Genomic DNA, 25,183 nt, shown 5'->3' with positions numbered 1-25,183 from the left:
CTCTTCACCCCAACAATTCCTTTGGGTGTAAGTTCCACATTCTAATCATTTTCTGCATTCAGTGTTTCTCGTGAATTCCCGATGGGATTGCCTTAGCAACAATCTTACATTTGTGGCCCGTAGATTTGCTCTTCCTCACAATTGGAGACATATTCTCTTCATTGGCCGTATCAAATCCCTTCATTAGAGAATAAGCATTAGGAGCAGGGGGAGGGTATTTGCTCTCTCAAGCCAGCTCTGCCTTTTAAACAGATCGTGGACGATATGGAAAGGGAATAATTTTTGAAGGGCAGTGAGAACACCCCAAAGGTTTCTCTTTTCTGGAATAAAAAGAACTAACGTGTTGACTCTTGTCAGTTGTTAAACTCTCTTACTCTGGTCCCATCTTTGTAAAGCTGTGCGGTGTCTTCTCCTGTGTCTCCATCTTCATGTAACAAGGAGACCAGAATTCATAGGCATTACATTCCAATGATCTTCTTCCAGTATGAAAACTACACAAATCTGGGCCAGGAGTTTTTATGCAATTGATTTTTTTCTTTCAAAGTAATTAATTCAAAATTGGTGAAAACAGTGCCAGATCGCAAGACTGCAATATTTTAAGCACAATTTCCATTCTGAGCCAATAGAGCTTGGTAGCTAAGATGGAAACCCTTCCCTTTGAGCACTGTAGTGTTCTAACAGATCTCTCACAGTATTGTTCACATGGTGTTGTACTTAAGCAATGTAACACATTATTGTAGCAGGTAGGACGTAGAACAGGACCTTCTGTCCCAGAGGTAAGGACACTACCACTGCATCACAAGACCCCTCCCAGGGGTAGGGACATTGCTACTCCACCACAAGATTGTTATTCTATACCATTGTAGGCTTGTCTCATTTCAAATCACTGACAAATTATCTCTGATTAGCAATTATCATTGTCATTGGGTCAGAGACTGAGAGCTCGGTCCCTATCAGCATCTATGGGTGTTCCAGTAACAGATGAAACTGCAGCAGTTCATCATTATGTTCTTGAGAGCCATTAGGGATGGGAAGCAAATGCTGACCTAGTCAATGACAGTCATATCCCATGAAAGATTTAAAATAATCAAAGAGAAGTTGATTATGGTGTTGTTGGAACAGTTGGCTCCTTAGGTAATATTTTACACTTCCCTGTGAGCAGATTTGGAGACAGGGAGGTTTGTAAAATTCCATGGGTGCTGTGATTTAAGGGAAGTGGGCAAGAACTCTGTCAAGGAGCCATTAATTCCACTCCCATTCGGCTTCCTTTATTCAACTATTGGGTAGAGATCAGGAAGCCCTGCTGCCTGGGTCTCAAACAGGAAACAAAGAGATGCCTCCTTCATGGCCCCCCTTTCCAAGTGGAGCCCCCCCCCCACCAAAGATATGCTCCCACCAACTCACCCCTCAACAAGCCCCCCCACCCCCGATATGTCCCCTTTACCCCTGGCCCTTATACTCCAAACCGGACTCCACAGTGAAACCTGCACCCGACCACCCCCACCATATCCCCACTAATGTACCTGTTTCTCTAGTCCTGGCTCTTTCTCCGTGCGATTGAGTGCAATTTCAGCAGTGACCACTGCCTCTGGTGGTGTTTCGAAGACCAGAGACTAGTATTTGAGGGGAGGCAATGGCCTAGTGGTATTATCACTGGACTGTTAATTCAGAGACCCAGATAATGTTCAGGGGATTCAGGTTTGAATCCTGCCACAGTAGATGGTGGAATTTGAATTCAATAAATATCTGGAATTCACAATCTAATGATGACCATGAATCCATTGTCAATTGTCAGGAGAAACCCATCTAGTTCACTTATGTCCTTTAGAGAAGGAAGCTGCTATCGTTGTCTGGTGAGGCCTGTGTGTGACTCCAGACACACAGCAATGTGGTTAATTCTGAACAGCCCTTTGGGCAATTAGGGATGGGCAATAAATGCTGCTGGAGAGCAACATCCTCATCTCATAAATGATTCTTAAAAAAATATTAAAGGCATACCTCCTCCCTAGCTGGGGTAGAAGCCCAGTTACAAAAACTCTTCAGGATGTTAGATGGTATTGGGAAGCCCCACCACCATTTAAAATCCTGTCCTTCATTATTTTGACAACTCCTCTGAGTTTTCCAAAGGTAATGATAAATATCTCAGTCTGTCATACTTTTAAGAAAATTTTTTTGTTCAAGCTATTAATATTTCCACAAATTATTAATATTTCCACAAAACCCAGGAAAATGTGTCCAAAGGTGTCAGAATGTTTCTGTGAAATGATCTGTTATCAGAGGGGACTTGGCGTTCTGGGTGTAATAACATAAGCATCTTAATTACATTTTTACACTTTGTAATCCCAGATTAACTGAGAGTTATAAGAAATGAAGCAGTATTATTTGCTCAATGTCTATCGAGTTAATCTCGGCTCACAGGTTCCAGTATCGTGGAGTGATAGAGTTGTGCAGCAGGGAAACTGATGCTTCGGTCCAACTTATCCACACGGACCAGACATACCAATTTGACCTAGCCCCACTTGCCAGCATTTGGCCCCTATCCCTCCAGACTCTTCCTACTGATATACCCATCCAGATGCCTTTTAAATTGAACCAGACTCCACCACTTCCTCTGACAGCTCATTTCTATAACCCAGGTGAAAAGGTTGCCCATCAGGCCCTTTCTAAATCTTTCCCCTCTCACCTTAAACCTATGCCCTATGGACTCCCCCACCCTCAGGGTAAAAACCTTGTCTCTTCACCCTATCCACACCCCTCATGATTTTACAAACCTCGCTAAGGTCACCACTCAGCTTCCAATGCTCCTGAGAAGAAAGCCCCCTGGCTATTCAGCCTCTCCTTATAACTCAAATCTTCCAGAATCCTTGTCAAGCTTTTCTGTACTGTCTCAAGTCCTTCCGATACAAGGGCAACCAGAATTGTACGCAATATTCTAAAACTGAATATCCTATTCAGTTCTCTCTGTTTGAAATTGATCATTTAGCCAAAGCGTTTTCAGAGCCTGACTCGAAAGAGATTGTAAATGTTTGTGTCAATATGAAAGATACACTAGAGTTAGGAAACATCTGTAAATGCTTACATGGTTAATGCATGTGATTAGTTTGGAAATTCAAATGAAAGAATTGCTGTATGGGTTTACTTACAAGAAAGGTACTTAAGAATGTAACCTCCTCCTGACACACAGTGCTATCGAGAAAACGGGAACTGCATGACAAAACTGAGTCACAGTCAGGTGAAAGGCCTCTGATGTGAAACACTAACTATGATTCTCCCACCACAGATGCTTCAGATGCACTGAGTGTTTGCAGCGCTTCCTGTTTCTACATGGGATCCACAGTGTTTTGCTTCTGTAACAATTATTGCAATTGTGAAGGATCAAAGCTGAATAGATGCTGTCCGAATTTGTTTCACATAGGAGTCAGAGAGTCATAGTAACAGAGTCATACAACATGAAAGCAGACCCTTCGGTCTAACCAATCCATTGCCAACCATTATCCCACCCGTCTGTGCTTGGCCCATATTCCTCCAAACACTTCTAATTCATGTACTTATCCACTTTAAATGTTGTAACTGTACCCGCATCCACGATTTCCTCTAGCAGTTCATTCCACATGCAAACCACTGTGTGTACAAAGAAAATGCCCCTTGTATCTTTTTGAAATCTTTCTCCTCTTGCCTTAAAAATAAGCACTCCTAGTCTTGAAATACCCACCCTAGGGGAAGGAAGCCTGCCACTCACCTTAACTATACCCCTCATGATTTTAAAAGCCACCGTAAGATCGCCTCTCAACTTCCTATGCTCCAGTGAAGAAAGTTCTAACCTCTTTATATCTCAAACGCACCACTCCTGGCAAAGTCCTGATAAATCTCTTCTGAACCCACATCAGCTTAATAATATTCTTCCTATAACAGCGAGACTGAGATAGAGACAGTAAGGACTGCTGATGCTGGAAGCTAGAGTCAATAAATGTGGAGCTGGAAAAGAGCTGGACAGCAGGTCAGGCTTCATCCAAACAGCAGAGGAAGTCAATACCTTTATCAGGCCCAGAACTGGAACTCATTTTGTTTTTTAAAAAACACACTTGTTTGTTTTATTTTGTGTTTTATTTTTGTGTTTTGCATATAAAAGAGCTAAAAATGAATCAAAATAAATATGTTATACTATTGAAATATAATAACTGCAAAAAATCTAGAAGTACATCTGGAAATAAGTCTGAATCTCTGGAGCAGCTGCAAGATTGATGCTACTCTCAGTCCATTTCAGAGCCGTACGATTACAAGACAGAGAGATTTTTATTCCCTCCATCGAGGCTGGTTTTGCACCCAGGCGGCTGAGGCGAATAGCCAATGTCTTTTCACCTGCACCGTCAGTGCCCACCAATTTTTCTTTGGCTATCTGTTACCATTATTGCAAACTGTCTCCAGTTCGGAAACAGAGAGTGATCGTGGGATGACAGCTCTGTGATGATGTACATTACTTCATCTGACACACTGGGTGATCCCTTTTTGCAAACAGCAAGATATAGTGTTTTACTTTGACAATATCAGTGCTGTGAAGATGGGCAATTACTGTACAAAGCACACTCATTACAGATTGCCCTAGCTTCAGTTATATTCATCCAGTTTATAAGATACAAAATGCCTCAAGAACTATTCATAACATGGACGTTACTACTCAATTAAAGATGCATGAATCTCAGAAAAGTGCAATAACGCCTTTAATGAAATTGTCAAATTCATTTCTCCTGAAATACTTGGATTATTTGTAACCATCCAGCTAAACTGTAACCAGCTCTTACATTTTAAATGTTCACCTGTATCGAACATCCGTGAATACAGCTGTAGGCCAAGGGGCCAGCTCCAAGTGAACTGGCAAATCAGGTTATTAGATAGGTCAGTGGAGATTCTAGCTGTTCTACTTCAGAGGATATTTCATAATACAAAGTACAGTTGCATTCCAACAAGACAAAAACTTCCAAGTTGCAGACCCGTACTATCAAACATAAAGAAAAAGCATACAATTGCACAAAGATGGGTGGCAGACAAGAGGATTGGACAAAATATTAAAAACAGTAAAAAATTATTGAAAGACTGAAAAGGAGGTGGAAACCAGGGTATAAGACAAAGCTAGCTAGAAATATGCAAAGAGATAGTCAGAGTTTCTATAAATAGGAATGTGAGCATGGTGCTGCAGAAAATGAGTCTGGGCAGTTAAAAATGGAAAATAAGGAGGTGGGCAGATGAATTGAACAGTTACCTTGCATCAGTCTTCGCTGTACAGAGTACAAATAACATCCCAAAGATAGCTGTAAATTAGGAAAATGACTGAGAAAAATGACAATCACCAGGGAAGTGGTACCGAATAAATTGTTAGGCCACAGATTGGCAAGTTCCCAGGTTCTTATATATTTCATCTAGGGATCTTAAAAGAAGTGGCCAGGGAGCAGTTGCCACAATGGCTTAAATATTTCAAAATTCCCTAGATTCAGGGAACATTTCATTAGATAGGATAATGGCATGCGATTCCCATAATCAGAAACAGATGGAGCCAAAGAACAGACATATCCTAAATAAAAACCGAAAGAACTGCGGATGCTGTAAATCAGGAACAAAGACAAAGTTGTTGGAAAGGCTCAGCAGGTCTGGCAGCATCCGTGAAGGAGAAAACAGAGTAAACGTTTGGGGTCTGGTGACCCGTCCTCAGAACCAGACCCGAAACGTTAACTCTGTTTTTTTACCTTCACAGATGCTGCCACACTTGCTGAGCTTTTCCAGCAACTTTGTCTTTGAACAGGAAGATACGAGCCAGTTCACTGATAAATGTCAGAAACTGGATTCATACAGCATGCAAACAGACACTTTGGTCTAACCAGTCCATGCCAAACATGATCCCAAACTAAACCAGTTTCACCAGTCTGCTCCTGACCCATATCCCTCGAAACCTTTCTTATTCATGTATCTATTTAAAAGTCTTTTAAAGATAGTTGTACCCGCGCCCACTACTTCATCAGGAAGTTCATTCCACACATGAACCACCCTCTATGCAAAAACAAAAATGTCTCTCATGTCTTTTTTAAATCTCTCTCCTCTCACTTTAAAAATGTGGCCCCTGGTCTTGAAATCCCCTATCCTAGGGAAAGGACAAATACCATTAGCCCTATCTATACCTCTCATTATTTTGTAAACTTCGATCAGGTTGCATCTCGACCTCCTACACTCCAATGAAGAAAGCCCTAGCCTATCCAGCCTTTTCTTATAACTCGTACCTTCTATATCCAGCAACACCCCCATAAATCTCTTCTGAACCCTCTCCAGCTTAATAGTATCCTTCCTATAATTTTATTATTAACGATGTTATAGCAGGACACTTGGGAATCAGATAGAGTCAACGTGGTTTGTGAATGGGAAATCACGTCAAACAAATTTCTTGTAGTTTTTTGAAAGAGTAACATGCTGTGAGTAAAGGTGAAGCAGTGGAAGTACTGTTCTGAGATTTCCGGAGGGTGTTTGATAAGGTGCCCAGGCAAATATTGTTGCAGAAAATAAAGGCTCATGGTAAGCAAGTGAGTGAAAGCTTATTCCTGGCAGGGGAGTGGGGAGATGGGTAGGGATTAGGTGGGAATGGTGGAGTTGAGGTTGCAGTCTGATCAGTCATGATCTTATTGAATGGCAGCACAGGCTCAAGGGGACAAATAGCCTAACTCCTGTTCCTAACTTGTTAAGATTGTAAGTTGTAAATACTGCCTGTGAATGTTTAGACTCAGGGGACAAATTTGCTACCAACTAATACAAAAGTGAACTACCACAGGTACTGGAAATCTGAAATGCAAAGGGAAATAAGTTGAGAAAACCCACCAGGTCGGACAGCATCTGCGGAGAGGAATAGAGTAGGCATTTCAGGTCGAAGACCTTTAAGGGATACTTTTCAGAGAATGATACAGTGAAGGACAAAACCATTTAAGCCACTCGGCCACTATCTGCATTCTCAAAGAGATACCCAAGTAATGTGTCCTCATTGTTCTATTCCCATATCCCTCTAAAATATTTCCTTTAGAAACATAAATCCAATTCCATTTGTAAATTATTAAATCTGTTTACACCACTCTTGGCAATCATAAATCACTGAGTAAAACTGCCCTGCTGCTGTGTTTTTTTTTACAATTGATTTAGTTACTAAATAATTTTTTTAATTGTTAAAGTATAAAGTATCCTCACCATCCTTATTATTAATTCTCTCAGGACGCTATTCTAATTTATTCTATGTGTAAATGAGACCAGAAACAATTATCTGCATGTTAGTTATTGGCTGGGATTGAAAATCCACACGACACTAATATTTTATCTGCAAGCAATTTATGATGTAACTGACTTTCAGAATAGGAGTGATGCAATATCAATTGACAAACAAAATAGATTACTCTTGAGTTTGTTCAGTCATTCACTGAGGATGCTTGGCAGCCATGTGTTATATATTACCATGGTAACATTTATATGCAAACATAGTTAGGCCTATAAGAGTGGGTTGAATTGTTCTTCCCAATAAATTAACATGTTTCTTAATGTGAACATCAGTGTAAAAACAAGGATCATTGAACCACATATGGTCCTCAATTGATCCTATCAGTGGAGCGCCAGTAAAGCACAGAATGAGAAGGAAACCATTCAGCCCCTTAAGTTATCTCTGTCATTCAATGATGAATCTGACAGCAGCCTTAACAACACCTGCTTGCCACCCCCCCCCCCCCCCCCACTCCATTAACCAGTCGCTCCCTAATCAATCAAAAATCTAACTTAACCTTGAATTACTCAACTCCCTTTGGAAGAGAATTCCTAAGAATAATGACTCTCTGAAAGAAGAAATTCTTCCTCATCTCCATTCAAAGAAGGGGACCCTTTATTTTAGAACCATGCACCCTTGCTTGAGAGCCCCCTTTGAAGGGAAACATCCACTCAGCACCTACCCCTCAGAATCCTGTCTCTTTAAAAAAGATCATTCTTCCTTCTTCAAAGCTGCAGTAAGTATAGGCCCAAGCTGCTCAATCTTTCCTTTAAAACCCTTTCATCACAGGAATCCATCTAGTGACCTACCCGAACTGTTCTGGCACACAGTGTGTTCCTCTTTAAGGCGATCAAAGCTGTACACAGTACTCTAGGTGCAATCTCACCAATGCTTTGTATAGTTTATCAAGACCTCTGAACTTTTATGCTCCACTTTCCCTAAAATATTTTAACCTTGCTAATCACATTGCGCCTGCATGTTGACCTTTAGTAACTCATGGTCATTTCACAACTCAGTGAGACCATGATGATTTGTATCCTAATTCCATGGACCTATCTCAGCTTCATATCGCTTAGTGACTTGGTTAACAGAAGTCTGTCAATCTCAAATTTACAATTGAAATAGCTTCTCCCTCATTTTGTGGGAGCGAATGCCACATCTATGTCTGAAATGTTTCTTAACTCCTTTACAGAATGGCCCGGTTCTGTCCCCTTCTCCTGGACAGTCGAATGAACTGAAGTGGTTTTTCTATATCTAATCTGTCAACTCCCTTCAAAAATGTATAATCCTCAATAAATTCACTCCTTAACCTACTGTATTTCAAGAGGTCAAGCGCAGTGTATGCAATCTCTCTGCAGGAATGCTGGTAACATTCTGATGAATGAGCACTTTACTCCTTCCGTCTGCTCAATCCTTTTAATGGTGCACTGGCCAGCACTAAAAACAGTACTTAGCTGTGATTTACTCATGGCTTCAAATGGGCTGGAGCAACACTTACTTTCTTATATTCTACACCTCTAGCTTCAAAGCTGAATGCTGCATTAAACCTTTCAATTTGTTTGTGTGCCTGATTTCTTCATTTTCGTGATCTTTGAACATGGCTCATCTTTTGGATCTCCACTCTTCCTAGCTATTCATTATTTATATCATACTCAAATTTAGCCTTTTCTTGTCAAAAGTAAATGACCATGTATTTACCCACATTGTAAGCGATCCTCCATAGTCTTGCCCCTTATTTAATCTATTAATGCCTCTTTGCAATTTTATAAGAACGTAAGATCATAACCGTATCAGACAGAGGATCAGAAGTCAGCCGTTCAGCCCATCAAGTCTGTTGTGTCATTCAGTGAGGCCATGGCTGACCTGACAATCCTCAACTCCACTTTCCTCCCTTTCATATGATCCTTGATTCACTTACTGATTTTTTAAAAATCTCATCAGTATTACATACTGTACCACCAATCCTAGCACCATTGCCAAACTTATATCATTTTCAGCTGTGCTTTTTAAAGCAATTGATAAATGTGTTGACCAGAAATTTATATGACAACTCTCATCACATTGTAGCTGCTCTTTATTCATACCCTCCATCTCCTGCTGTGCAGATTGTTCCTTAACCAAGTCAAAACATTTTCTGCAATTCCCTAAGCTTCAGCAATGTGGAATCTTACAAAATATCTTCTGGAAGTCTATATAAACTCATCCATTGATATTCTAAAATAAATCTGAAACAAACTGGGCTCAAAATATCGACTCTGTTATCTCCCTATAGATGCTAACAAAACTGCTGAGTTTCTCCAGCACTTTCTGCTTTAGCTTGTTTGATCAGTTCCTGCATTCATTCTTCAAAAGGTTCATTTAGGTTCAAGAGACATGACTTGCCTGTTACAAATTCAAATTGGACTCTCTATTTTGTGGTTTGTCTCCCTTACCCGCAGGTTTAACCTTTTCATGGTCTGGGAGTTTTGAAAGGAATTGTATTTATTTCTGTTCCTAGAGGATCAATCCCAATATAAGACAAATCTCTGTCATTGCTGTTATCAACTGAGCAAATTGTGGCTCATTACAGTGCTGCAGGCTCCTAGTTCACGGGGAGAGGGACAATTGCAGAAACGGCTTGATACACATCAAGGATCTAGTTGGCCTGTTACTGCTCTTAAGTGTTTGATGTTTTCTCAGTCTGGATGACTTGGTAGCTACGTAGCAGTGAGGGCATTGGTTGGTGCAATTGGCTGGATGGCCAGCCTGCAATGCAAAGTGATACCAACAGTATGGGTTCAATTCCCACACTGGCTAAGGTTACTATAAAGGGCCCCTTCTCAATCTCTCCCCTCAACTGAGGCATGGTGACCCTCAGGTTAAATCAACCCAGTCATCGTCATTAGAGGTCAGGCTACAGTCCAGTAGGACTGTGGTGATTTTACCTTTAGGTGGCAGTAGGGCACAACATGAGTAGAGGAGGAGGTGATAATAAAATGTGAGGCTGGATGAACACAGCAGGCCAAGCAGCATCTCAGGAGCACAAGATGCTGCTTGGCCTGCTGTGTTCATCCAGCCTCACATTTTATTATCTTGGAATTCTCCAGCATCTGCAGTTCCCAATATCTCTGATACTAGAGGAGAAGATGAGATGGCCAAAGGCACTGTTTTCAGTTGTAACATCCTGAAGACTAATTTACTTTAGGAAACCTGGCTGGCATGGATGAGTTGGGCCGAAGGTCCTGTTTCCACACTGTCTGACTCCATGACTTGAAAACACAAATACACGGCCAGGCTATTACAGCTGTTCGAACTCTTAGATCATAAACTGGGCACATTGTTAGGTCTGGTTTTGAAAGGCAAGATGTACATGAAACAATATCAGCATCAACTAAAATTGTGAATCATCAACATGTGGAACAATTTGTTCTAGGTGCATGGTTTTTTCCCATCTGACCGGAACCAAACCAGTAGTGAGTTTTGATGATCTCAGTGTAAAGTGGGGGCACACCTCCTGAGATCACGTAATATACTGATATACAAAACACACAGGGTATTATGTTACACTGATGGAAGAACAGCTATAGTTTATTCAACGATAGCCAGCCTTTCCTTGTGTAAGGATTACAATAACAGCATTGTCCAACTTCACTTAAAGGAAAATTGCAGATCAATTGCCTATTCAAGCTCATTTTCGAAGAACTTTTGTTTAAGCATAAAAATTAACTCTTCATGTTTGCTGTAGAATGGCTCGATGTGCATGTCTGTCATATAATTCTTAACCTTGAGCAAAAAAGGTCACAGTCAATACCATACCTGAGTTCAGTCAAGTTAAACTCTCATTTCTTCTTCACTCTCCACCACACTGTGATTTAACTAAATGGTCTCCTTCACTTCTTTCCCACACTCCCTATATTAATTCTAGCACTGATCCACAGGAGCTGAAATGTTGGCTTTTGAGTCTGAATTCTTATGACGGGATGCATTAATTAATTATGCCAAAGGCATTAAACAATCTTAAATAAACAACCCTGTTGGCAAACAGACTAAAGAAAATGCTAACCATCTAGTCACCAGGCTCAGCGACTCAAGTCCACTGTATATTGGTATAAACGGGGTTTCTCAACTGCCTTAACCAAGAAGATAGATCTGGGCTACTCAAAGTTAGAAATCACACAGCACCAGGTCATAGTCCAACAGGTTTATTTGAAAACACAAGCCTTCAGAGCTTGGTCTTTGGCCCCACCCAATCCAACACCAGCACCTCCACATCTGGGCTACACATTGGAGAGAGGATTCCGAGGGACTGGCCCATCCACCATTTTTCTTTTCACGTGATTGTCCTGCTGTTTTCTCTTCCCTGTCTTACAATTCTTTCTCTCCCAATGGAGTTTAAATGAAAGATTTTTACAAAACTGTTGTTCTCCCAACTTTTGGGCATCACCAAGCCAATGATTTTGGGTCACCATCAATATCCAAAAATAGCAGCAACCATAGATTGCATTTTTCCTATAAATTCTAGCTGGTTCAAATGACCTCATTTTAATGGCTGACCTTTGTTAAAACAAAAATTGAAGCTCAACTTATTTACAAGTACCCCATCCCTTTACATCTATCAATCCCTGTAACCCTCTCTAGCTCTGCAAGATTTCTGCAAGCTTAATTTCTTTCACATACCTGATTTTAAATCTTATATCACATTCCACTCTCTATATCTAGTGTCCCCTGCAAGATAAATATATAACACGTTTTAAACTGAATAGAAGTCAGCCTTGACTCAGTGGTAATAGCATTAGTTAGCTATTAGTAGGTTGTGGATTCACGTCATACTTCAGAGAGTAGAGTGAATAATGTTGGCAGTGCAGTATTGAATTAATGCTGCATTGTTGGAGGTTGAACCTTTTTGAAGAGACGTTAAAGTGAGATTCTGTAGCTCCCTGAGATAAATGCAAAGATCTAATGATATTATTCAAAGAAGAGCACAATCCAAATCAACATTTCTTCCACAGCTACCATCGATAGATATTATTGACTAATTGTTCATCATTGTTAGTGGGACTGGGTGCTAAATCCCTGTTGCATTTCCTGCACTATGCCAACGATTACTTTCCTATAGTGCTTTGGCTGTGAAGCATTTCGGGACATCCTTTCTTTATTCGTTAACAGGATGTGGGCATCACTGGCCAGGCCAGTATTTATTGCCCACCCCCAATTGCCAAGATGCAAAAGTCAACCACATTGCTGAGGGCCTGGAGTCACATATAGGCCAGACCAGGTAAGGAAGCATTTTCCTTCCCTGAAGGACATTAGTGAACCAGGTGGGTGTTTCCCCCCAACAATCGATTGATTCACGGTCATCATTACACTCTTAAATTCAGATACTTACTGATTTCAAATTCCACCATCTACCAAAGCTGGATTCAAACCCAGAACCCCAGAACATTACCTGGCTCTCTGGGTTAACAGTCCAGTGATAGTACCACTAGGACATTGTCTCCCCTTTCATCATGAAATATAAATACAAGTTCTTTCAAATGTCTTCACTCTTTCATGGATGTGAGCATCACTGGCAAAGCTAACAATTATTGTCCATCCCTACTTGCCCTCGAGAAAGTGAATTGTACTCATCAGCAGCGGCAACGAATGCGGTATATTGCTGTTGGGAAAGTAATTGCAGGATTTTGACCCCACAGCATTGATGTAACACCAATATGGTCCTAAGTTAGGTGAGCGTGTGGCTTAGAAGGTTGTGGAGCTTCTTTGTATCTGCTGCCCTTGACTTTCCAGGTGATAAAGGTCGCGAGTTTGGAAGGTTGTTGAATGAACCATGGTGAGTTGCTGAAGTGCACACTGTAAATGATACACACTGCGGGCACTGTGCAGATCTGAAGGAAGTGAATGTTGGGACGGTGGATTGGGTGACGATCAAGCAGACTGCTTCGTCCTGGATGGTATTGATTAGCTGAGAGACGAAAGTAAAGCTTTCTGGATACAACACACCACCCGTGGCATGGTGAATGTTGTGATTCTGGCAGCCAGGTCACCCAAGTCATCTTTCACACCTGCCAGGAGGACCTAAGAAGGAGATTAATTGGCCATTACAGGGCCTTAATTAGTAGCAAGTCAAAACTATGGACCCTAGAACTTCCCACTAGCTCTTCGTTGCTGAGGAGGTTGGAAGCAAGTGAATATCTCTCCAGCATTATTATCTCTATTTACCCCACTCTCCACCTTCCATGTCACCTCCTGTTGTAGCCTCCTCCTTCAAGCTGTCCCTCCACCCCTTCTTGACATCTCCTCCCTTCCCTACCTTTACAGACTTCTGCATTTCATACCTCACACCTATTTCAGCCTTCTCCCTCCCAGCTCTTCCACTTTTCATGTAGGCTCCTATTCTCATTCACCTTCATCCTTGGTAGGAGGAGGCATCCGCTGAACCTAACCACCAGAAGCCCGATACTTGGCTCCCAGAAACCCCAAAGGCCTGAATCCCAGCAGAAAAGCCTCCAAGACCCAGATCCCCAAAGCATTCCTTTGTAAGACCTGGCTCCTGGCAGCAGTTCTCTCTCAGGCTCAACTCCCAGCAGCAATCCCTCAGGGCTAGGCCCAGAAATCCACCTAAGGCTTGGGGCCTGTCTTCAGTGTTCCTAAGACCATGCACCTGGTGGCTATCCCTGAAATAACCCCAGCGACTCGCTCACTACAGCCACTTCGCCTCCCAGCTGCTCCACCAATCAGAATTTGGAACTTGTTGCTAATGTCCCTGTCAGCAGGAAGTAGGGGAGAGGACCAGCCTTTCACAAGAGGAACAGAACAGGGTGAGACAGCATTTTGAGGGAGAGGCAGCCAATCTTGCCTCTGTCTGATAGTGGGATGATCTTGCCTTGAGTGGTGATGGAGCAGGTAGTTTCCTCTGACACTGAGTTCTTCTGAAGTTAATGGCCTCATTGAGTAGCACTGTACACAGCACCTCTCCGAGATCCTGCTGCACACTTAGCATACTGTGTAAATGTGCCTATATTTAACAACTTTTTGTGCTCTTGCATCTTTCTTCAACCTTTTTTGAACGACTAAATCACAGTGCATCCATAAGATGTTAAATTGTACTTGTGGTCCAAATAAAATATTCCAATATCTCACTTGACCCTCAGTGGTTCTCTGGTAAATACCAGCTTAACCAAATGCTTGCTTTTGCTGAGCTACACACTAATAAACAGTACAGGTACTTGTGTTTGAAAAATGTGTAAAGTTGCTCAACAAAATGAGACGCAGAGTGGACAGTAGGATCAGATGTTTAGAAATTCAGTAGCCAGAATTCTGCTCCAAAAGGTTTTCAGTGAAAATTCTTGGGATCTCTTAAGTTAAAATAGCAACACAGGAGATCAGGGTTAAGAGTCCTGAGGAATTTATGGTTAATAAGCTGTTCACTGTTACCAAAGGCTAGTGGAAGTATCGAGCAGTCTTCACTGTGAACCAAACTGCCCCATAAGATCTGTCAAAGTATTACTGTTGTAAAGTAACATGCCACCTGCTCCTTGTTGAGAGTTCTAGATAACCCGTTGCCTTGTCTTGCATCTCGTGATGTAAACCTTTATATCCCCAGATCAAATTAAGAGATCAAACCCACTTCAACACCACCACCCTTAATTGATGCTATTTTTTGCTGTACTGTGACTAGCCCTCTTCCTGTTTATTGCTCTCCCTTATATTTCAGAGAGAACATGTGTATTAATGAGCTTTCACAACCTCGGGCCATCCTGAAGTGTGTTATAGTCAATGAATTACCTTTGAAGTGCACTGTCATAAGAAACATGGCAGCATAGAGAGTACCCACTAGAATAGAATATTGTTCTCTTCTGATTGTGAGATTAATACTGGTGAAGACACCAGACAGAACTGCCTCTGCTAGACACTTTTGCTATAGAACACATTATGTCCACCCTAGAGCAGACAGGGAGTCAACTCAACATCCCCAAGGATGGCATCTCTAGCAGTGCAGCACTGTTTCTGCACTGCAATGCTCTCTCTGCACCTCAGTGCTCCCCCTGCACTGCAACATTCCCTCTGCCCTGCAGCATTCCCTCTGCCCTGCACTTATAGGGTGTCTGCAGCTGAAGCTGCTCATGAACTTTGCAAGGCCCACATTTGGTCCCTTCCTCCTTCAGTCCAGAGGATATGAGCTCTCCATGTGGGTCCAAGTCTTTATGACAAATCAATTTAAGTTTTGCTAAGAAGGGAACTAGTCAAAAGAGAGAGCAAGTGCTGTCACATAACTCCTTGCATGGGTTTTGAATCTTAGCTATAGAATGGACTGCTTATATTGGTTTGGGTCAGTGTTGCTTCATATTCAGATTAAAATCCAAACCAGTCAAAAAGACTTTCCAGACTAATTGGATGAAAGTTCTGTCTTGGCCATACCTGTCTAAGCTTCTCCACCTAAAACACTCATAGAGTCATTGAAATTTACAGCCCGGAAACAGACCCTTTGGTCCAACTTGTCCATGCTGACCAGATATCCTGTATAAATCTAGTCCCATTTGCCATCATTTGGCCCATATCACTCTAAACCCTTCCTATTCCTAAACCCATCCAGATGCCTTTTTCTTTAGAGCCTATCTCTTTAATCAATTGTTTGGCCACCTGCCCTAATAACTCACTGTGTGACCCAATTCCAAATGTTGCCTATGAAGCACCATTGGATGTTAAAGACACTGTACAGATCCAAGTCATTGTTTAATTTCTGGAGGCTCAAACCATTTATAACCAAGTATCTAGTGGACATGAGGATCTGGCTGCTTGGCAAGGTGCTGGTGTATTGGTAATGTCCTTTAGTTAATAACCTAGAAGGCCTGGTGAATGTTGTGAGGACATGAGTTCAAATCCCATCACAGCAGTTGGTGGAATTTAAATTCAATTAATAATTAAAAACTATTCTTGATGATAGTAGACATAAAACTATAATCAACTGTTGTAAAAGCTAATGCTCTATAGGGAAGGAAATCTGCTATCTTTTAGTGTCACTCTAGATTCTCAGCAAAGCCATTGGCTCTCAACTGCCGTCTGAAGTTGTCTACGAGCCCTTTTTTTCTCTGGGGGAAATTAGTTATAGACAACAAATGGTGGGCATGATGGAGACACACGCATCTCAATGAAAGAATTTTTTAAAAATGATTAAATCAGACAGTCTCAAGCACGAAACGTGTAATGGGGCTGAAGATGCCACAGGGGTTTAGTGTGTGCTAAGCCTTTCAGAGATGCAGCTTAGGAGAGCTTTAATAATATCTCACACATGTTGCAACATTCTGATCCCCAGCGCTGACATTCCAGATTTTGACGAGCTCGGAATTTGGTTCTTTTTAAAGCATGCCTTTAAGTGCAGCCTTAGAAACTACAAGTGTACACTTTAAAAGCTGCAAAGCACATTAAATTTTAAAAGGGCAAAATTCATCCATTCTTTAAATCAACAATTTCTCTTGGTCAAATTGAAGCGATATGTGATTCCACAGAAGGCAAACTATCCCTGCATTTACTGCCTTTCACAGGCGTGTGACGAACACAAAATTTGAGGCTCACGGTGATTTGAGAGATTAGATCGGAGGTAATAAAGGTCATCCTGAGCAAGACATGTCAGCACTTTCTCTCCTAATTACTTAAAGCTTCTTCTCCCGTCACCCGTTTTAATTGTGGATGATTTCATCATCAGAGTGCACTTTAGTCTGGCTAACATATCAGACAGGAGTGTGTTTTAGAACATGATAATGGAGCTGGAACGTCATCAATAAAAAGGTCCCTATTTAATAATTGGTTTCCTACAAGGTGTCAAGTGCCTGTCTTCCTCACTGCACAGCCCACCTGCCCCACAAATTGTACCGCGGTTGTATTATGTTTGTTGATAAGTTGCAAAAGTGAGAGGTTGGCACTCAAAGTCGAATACAAGGTGTGACTGACAAACTTTCTGTCTCTGATATTACACAACAGCTTCAGGAATGCCACGCTGAAAGGAATATTAACAGACCTTACTGAAGGTACTCACCCTCTGTCAGCCTTCAGCCTGAGGAAACAAAGCAGCATCTGTTCAGTTAAACCTATTATCAGGAGAAAAAGTAACAGTTAGCCGGAAGCATAGAAAGCATGCTTGGGCACCGGTTCTGGGGGAGGTGGGATCTGTACAAATTGGGTGGGTTATACCTGGGGGGTGACTGGGACTGATGTCCTCAGGGCAGCGTTTGCTAGAGCACTTAGGGAGGATTTAAACTAAAATGCCAGGGGGATGGGAACCTATGTAAAGAGTCAGAGAAGATGGCAGCAAGGACAGAAAACAAAAGGGAATAAGAAAAGTGACAGACTCAGAAACAAGATCCAAACAGGGCTACTGAGAAAAATAAGGAGGAGACAAACGCTGTTAAAAAGACAAGCTTAAAGGCTTTGTGCCTTAATGTGCGGAGCATCTACAATAAAATAGGTGAACTAATCGCGCATATAGATGTAAGCGAGTATGATATATTTGGGATTACAAAGACATGGCTACAGGGTGACCAGGGATAAGAACTGAATGTCTCAGGGTATTCAGTATTTAGGAAGGACAGGCAGAAAGGAAAAGGTGGCGGAGCAGCATTGCTGGTTATTGATGGAATTAGCACAACAGTGAGGAAGGATATTAGCTCTGACAATGTGGAGTCTGTATGGGTAGAGTTGAGAAATACCAAAGGGCAAAAAGCATTAGTTGGTGTAATATATAGGCCCCCAAACTGCAGTGGTGATGTTGACAATGGCATTAAACCAGAAATTAGAGATGCATGTGATAAAGGATGTTCAGTGATCGTGAGTGATTTTAATCTGCACATAGATTGGGCAAGTCAAATTAGCCACAAAGTTGTAGAGGAGGAACTCTTGGAGTGTATATAGGATGGTTTTCTTGACCAATATTTGGACGAACCAACTAGAGAGCAGGCCATCTTAAACTGTGCATGCTGTATAATGAGAAGGGAACCACTGCCAATCTAGCTGTGCATGACCCCTAGGGGAAGAGTGACCATAATATTTTTATCAAAATGGAGAGTGAGGTCGTTGATTTGGAGATTAGGGTATTTAACCTTAATAAAGGAAACTACGTGGATATGAGGCATGAGTTGGCCTTGATAGATTGGGGAGAGTTACTTAAAAGATGACAGTAGATAGGCAAGGCAAATATTCAGGGAACACATTGGGGAATTGAAACAATTGTCAATTCCTCAGCAGGTCTGGTAGCATCTGTGAAGAAAAAAATCAGAGTTAACATTTTGGGTCTGGTGACCCTTCCTCAGAACTCCGTTCCTCAGTTGGGATTGATTAAGAAAGGGAAAATAGAGTACAAAAGTAAGCTGGCAGGAACATAAAGACTGACACTGTGAGTTTCTATAGGTACATGAAGAGAAAGAGATTGGTAAAGACAAGTGTAGGCCCTCTACAGACAGAAACGGGGGAATGTATAATAAGGGACAAAAAAAATGGCTAAGGAACTGCATATATACTTTGGTTCTGTCTTCACAAAAAGAAATACAAATCAGGTACCAGAAATGTTGGAGAATGCAGAGATTTAAAGGCAGGGAAGAACTGAGGCAGATCAATGTTAGTAGAGAAATGGTGCTGGGAAAATTGTTGGGATTGAAGTCTGGTGAATCCCCAGGGCCTGATAACCTACATCCCAGAGTACTTAACGAAGTAGCTGTAGAAAGAGTGGATACATTGGTGGTCATCTTCCAGATTTTAAAGACTCTGGAACAGTCCCTGCAGATTGGAGGGTGGCTAATGTCACTCCAATAGTGAATAAGGGAAGTAGAGAGAAAACAAGGAATTGTAGATCGGTAAGCCTAACATCAGTGGTGGGAAAAATGCTTGAATCCATCGTCAAGGATTTTATAGCAGAGCATTTAGAAAGCAGTGGCAGGGATCAGACAGAGTCAGCATGGATTTATGAAGGGGAAATCATGCTCGACAAATCTGTTGGAATTCTACGAAAATGTAACGAGTAGGGTTGACAAGGGGGAGCCAGATTATGTAGTATTTTCAGACTTGCAGAAAGCTTTTGACAGAGTCCCATAATGTGAAAGATTAAAGCGCGTGGGACTGGGGGAAGTGTATTGAGAGGGAGGAAACAAAAAGTTGGAATTAATGGGTCCTTTTCAAACTGGCAGACAGTAACTAATGGGGTGCCACAGGAGTCAGTGCCAGGACCCCAGCTATTCACAATGTACATTAGTAATTTGGATTAGGGAATGAAATGTAACATCTCCAAGTTTACAGCTATATAGGGCCTTGGTGAGACCATACCTGGAATACTGTGTGCATTTTTGGTCTCCTTTTCTGAGGAAGGATGCTCTTGCTCTCGAGGGAGTGCAGCGAAGGTTTACCAGGTTAATTCTGCGGATGGCAGGTCTGACATTTGAGGAGAGATTGACTGGGTTGAGATTGTTTTCATTAGAGTTCAGATGAATGAGGGGGGTTCTCATAGAGACTTATAAAATTATAACAGGACTGCACAAGATAGATGCAGGGAGGATGTTCCGGATGGTGGGTGTGTCCAGAACCAGGGGTCAGAGTCTAAGGATTCGAGGTAGACAATTTAGGATGGAGATGAGGAGACATTTCTTCACCCAAAGAGTGGTGAGCCTGTGGAATTTATTACCACAGGAAGTAGTTGATGCCAAAACATTGAATGTATTCAAGAGGTGGCTAGATATAGCACTTGGGATGAATGGGATCAAAGGTTATGTGGAGAAAGCAGGATTAAGCTATTGAGTTGGACGATCATCCATGATCGTGAAGAATGGCGCAGCAGCCTCGAAGGGCTGAATGGCCTCCTCCTGCTCCTATCTTCTATGTTTCCATGTAAAATGTATCACACTGGAAAGGGCCATTCAGCATTTTGTCTCCATGCTGTTTGCCGATGAACTATACAATTGAATCCCACCATCCTGAACTTTGCTCACAGTTTAGCAAGCCACAGTTACACAGTTGGATATCCTACTGCTATTTAAGTGGAGAGAAACTTTCTACAATGATATGAGGGGTGAGGCAGTCAGATTCTATGTATATTTTCAAAAGGAATTTTAAAAGCATATTCTTTCGAGGCTACCGGGTAATCATAGGCGTCTGGATTGAGCACCTCCTTCGGACGGTCAGCCCAGGCTCAATGGTGTGAATGGTGATTGGATAATTGTATGATGCTGAGTCATTCCACAGGGGGATGGAGGTTTTTATATCTCACACATTTAACTCACGTCCGTCAAAAATAAACTGCAAGAGGTGCTAATGCAAAGCACAGAGAGGAATTAACTCCTCAACTTTGCAGCGTTTGCTGCCTTGATTACAAGTGTTAACTTGACACTGCTTTTTAACAACATCAACTGCATCACGTGTTCGGCCAAGTGTTTTAACATTCATTATGAATACTGTTCTGTTTGGACCAGGCTGTCCAACTTTTGAAGGATTTTGTATGTCGAAGGTTATGGGGCGAAAGCAGGAGTAGGCTATTGAGTTGAACGCTCAACCATTCTTCTCTGACTCCTGGAGAGCAATTCCCTGAGAGATCTGCACATGATCCTTCAGCATGCCCCGAACCAATCTCCCTCACTTAATTACATTCAAATGCTGAAATAGTTGAGAGGAATAACATTGCTGCCTTTAAAGGGATTCTGAAATGCTGACATGATGTGCTGAATGGCCACTTTAGGTCCATGATTTCATAATGAGCACGGTGGCTCAGTGGCTAGCACTGTTGTCTCACAGCACCAGGGACCTGGGTTTGATTCCACCCTCAGGCAACTACCTGTGTGGAGTCTGTACATTCTCCCTGTGCCTGTGTGGGTTTCCACCAACAGTCCAAAGATGTGCAGATTAGGTGGATTGGCCACGGAAAATGCAGGATAGCAGGGATAGGGTAAGGGCGGTGGCTCCGGTTTGGATGCTCTTCGGAGGGTTGGCGTGGACTTGATGGGCCGAATGGGATTCTATGAATACTGTACCGGAGTTGAAATTGACCTCAAAACTCAGTCCTAAAACCCTCCATCTATCACCCCCTACTCCACCTTTATTGGCAATGCAAATATACAAATACGGCAATATAAATGCAAACATTATTTTTCTGAAATGTGTGTCTCTGGTGCTTGCTGCCTGAATATCCCTTGGCATTCCTGATGTGCAGGATTCCCTTTATAGATCTCAGAACCAATCCCCTCTCCCTAGCCTGACTTCCTGTTGACTTTTTAATAGTGCGGTGGCTCTTGCTTTGTGCACTGATTTTCTTTGGGCATATAGTGTGACGGTGCGGGGGAGCGGGGTGGGGGGTGGTGTAGGGGAGGTGGTACGGTTCCTAATCTGGAGTTGAATTAGTCCCACTGGGGAAGCCACGTCAGTTATTCCCACAAAACCCATCCCGGCGAACCATAATGGATAGAAAATCAAAGGCCATCTATGCTCCCAGCAGTCAATGAGAAAATATCCCACGGAGCTGGGATTGAGGTATATTCAGGTTAGATGACCAGCAGTAGAAGTTGAGGGGAATAACATTGCTGCATTTAAAGGGATTCTGAAATGGAATAGAAGATTATGTCATTGAAACTTACAGAATACTGAGAGGCCTGAATAGAATGGATGTAGAGAATATGTTTTCACCAGCAGGAGAGAGTAGGACCCAATGACACACTGAAGGGAAGACCTGTTAGAACTAAGATGAGGCGGAATTTCTTCAGCCAGAGGTTGGTGAATCTGTGGAACTCATTGCTGCAGAGGACTGTGAAGGCGAAGTCATTGAGTGTATTTAAGACAGAGATAGATAGCTGCTTGGCCTGCTGTGTTCATCCAGCTCCACACTTTGTTATCTTAGATAGGTTGATAAGGGTTATGGGGAGAAGGTAGCAGAGCGAGGATGAGAAAGGATGGTCATCTTCACCTTGAACAAGAAAGGCAATCCTTTTCCATTTTATCCATTTAAGCGTCTGACCCAGATATATATGGCAGTGAATTACTAGAGCTGTGACTGTGATGTGAAGGAAAGCGGGTCAGCTTAATATGTGTTAACATTCGGCACATGCACAGACCTGCCTGTTGTTATTCAATAGGTTGTGGTTTGATTTTCAAAGCTCTGTTAATGCTCTCTGTTGGAATTTACTTACCCCGAAATAACTCCTGCACACAACCTGCCTCCACCTAATAGCCAAGATCCTTTGTGTCAACCGCACAGTGGCTGTTGGATTGAGGCCAAGGAGGAGAAAAAGAATGCAGATGTGCAGCTCGAGCCTCTGCTTCCTGCCCAACCTGTTCCAAAGTAAAGTTGCAGTTCTACTTCGCCAGAGAGTGGCTGCAATGAAAATCAAGGCCTACCATTATCTTCAGGGAAAGAAGTGGACACAGGGCTAGGGGGCACCCGAAAGGAGTAGGGTTGGATGTGCCACTTGTGTGCCTCCTGGCTTTGCCCTTCCATGCCACAGCTTAAACCAACAGGACAGAGCGAAGTCTTGGTTTTTCCACTAAGGTTGGATTTACTCGAAAATGTTTCCTATGTTGAGGAATGTGGTGAGTACCTGAACTGTGTATTAGTGCTTGGGTTGTTCACAGGACCTAATGCAGGACCTGCAGTGCATTTGTATAACTAATTGTTTCCGGAGCAAAGTGAGGTCTCCTCCTCTTATTTTGGGATTGGAACTGTTAGGTCTCACGTAAATAAACAATAACAAACTAGATTTCACTTTAGAGAACGTGGCGTGCAGTGCCATCTGTGCTGCCGGTTGGCACCAGGTCGCCTGCTTTGGTTTGATCGGAATGGTCACGCTGCCAACTTCAAAGAGGAGTATATTACCAGGTCGCTGCCTGGGATTTTCAGGGACTCCAACAACTGGAATTCTGTCTCTCTGGACCTCCATCCCTCCCACCTTCACCATGCTCCACCACTTCCAAAATGCCAGGGACCCAGGCACCCAGAATGACAGCTCAGGCAGCTCATCTCCCCAGATTAAATCTTGCCACACTTTACATTGTTGGTACTGGGCACAGGATTCATTCCTGTTCTACTGCTGTGAGTAACACTGGCAGGACAACCCAGGCATAAAAATACTACTTAGCAGCGCTAATACACAGCACTGCATATAATAATTCCTGTTGGCAGTTGATCCCCATGCCACGCTGTACCACAAGCACCAGCTGTAACACTGTTCTTTTGCAAAGCAACAGTTAGCACCCACCTGTTGATTCTGCTTTTAAATACTGCCAGTGATAGAGGAGGCAAGCTTGAGGACTGTAGCCTAACCAAAGGGATTGCAGCCTGTCACAAGTGCTTTGGAAACATATGAAATAGGAGCAGAAGAAGGCCATTCTGCCCCTTGAGTCTGCACCATCCATCAATAAGATGGTGGCAGGAAGAGAATAGTTTGAGTCATTGTGTCAAGGCGGTCTGCCTTTCACTGTGGATAAGGTCTGGAGTAAACGGTGACACAGATAGTATTGCCAGCATATTTTCTCACCCAGCCCCGGCTTCAGGGCTCATGTACGTCAGATCTGCTGCTCACCACTCCCACCTAAAAACTCAGTGTTAACTGTAATTTATTTGGGACTTTAATTGTATCTACATGGTAAGCATTCCCTGGAGATTCACTTTTGCTTCTATGTATATAGGTGCAGGCTGGACTGGGTTGGCTGAATATTAGAGGTTCATGTGCGTTATGGATAGTCTTTGTAAATAAAACATTGTAAGTGTGTAAAGGCTCCAGTTCTATCTTTCTCAACCTGCCTAATTTGGAATGTAACAATCAGGTTCCTTGTTCTTTTTAGAATCAGGCAGTTTTTTGCTGAGAGTGGAAGAAGCTAAATGTTTTCATCCAGTTGAGTCAGATGTGGGTGACAAGTGGGGTTGACACTTGGGGTTTCTGTAAATAAGATTTCAGTGGATAATCAGGCACCCTGTTGTATCTAGACATAAGGGCTTTGATTCTGCTATCAGGGTAAATGAGAGACGTGGCATTGAATTAGCAACCTGTTTCATCTCAGTGCTATTGACGTAATTAACATCACTGTTTTGGACAGTATACAGTAAATGGCAAGACCCTTAGGAGCATTCAGATATTCCACGAGATCTTGTGGTGCAGCTCCCTGAAAGTGGCAACGCAAGTGGATAAGGTGGTAATGAAAGCATGCAGTATCCTTGCCTTCATCGGTGAGGGCATTGACTATAAAAGCTGGCAAGTTGCATTGCTTTGGTCAGGCCACATTTGGAATATTGTGCACAGTTCTGGTTGCCACACTGTAGGAAGGATGTGGAGGCTTTGGAGAGGGTGCAAAAGAGGTTTGCCAGGGTGTTGCCTAGACTGGAATGTATTAGCTGTAAGGAGCGGTTGGATAAACTTGGATTGTTTTTGCTAGAGCTGAGGTGTGATCTAATAGGAGTATATAAAATTATGTGAGGTATGGGTAGGAGAGTCTTTTTCCAGCGTAAAAATGTCAAATACTAGGGGCATATGTTTAAAGTTTATAGGGGGAAAGTTTAAAGGAAATGTTTGGGGCAAGTTTTTTTTTACAGTGAGGGTGGTAGGTGCCTGAAATGTGCTGCCAGGAGAAGTGGTAGAAGCAGGTACAATACCAACATTTAAGAGGCATTTGAACAGACACATGAACAGGCAGGGAATAGAGGGCATGGACCATGTGCAGGAAGATGGGATTAGTTTAGATCGGTGATGTGGTCGACACAGACTTGGAGGGCCGAAGGGCCTGTTCCAGTGTTGTACTGTTCCATTGTCAATGCCTGTGAACGTTGAAATTAAGAGTTTGGAAACTGAACAGCTGTAGGTGATCCATTCTTGAAAATCAGAACTAGATAATGAAGGCAGTAATCTATCCTGAAGCTTTTCCATCACCACATGCAAAGCATTAAAGAAGGAACTTATCAAACTGCCTGAT

General features: G+C 42.4%; 1 protein-coding gene across 8 annotated transcripts in view; it reads left to right on the top strand.

The window, feature by feature from the left end:
* Positions 1-25,183, top strand: part of LOC125464526 (rap1 GTPase-activating protein 2) — a 325,971-nt gene that overhangs the window by 223,718 nt on the left and 77,070 nt on the right. The window lies entirely within an intron of this gene.

The sequence above is a fragment of the Stegostoma tigrinum genome, chromosome 27 (assembly GCF_030684315.1).
Source record: "Stegostoma tigrinum isolate sSteTig4 chromosome 27, sSteTig4.hap1, whole genome shotgun sequence".
Classification (NCBI taxonomy): domain Eukaryota; kingdom Metazoa; phylum Chordata; class Chondrichthyes; order Orectolobiformes; family Stegostomatidae; genus Stegostoma; species Stegostoma tigrinum.
Note: the sequence above shows the minus strand (reverse complement) of the source record. Positions and strands in the feature narration are given on the sequence as shown.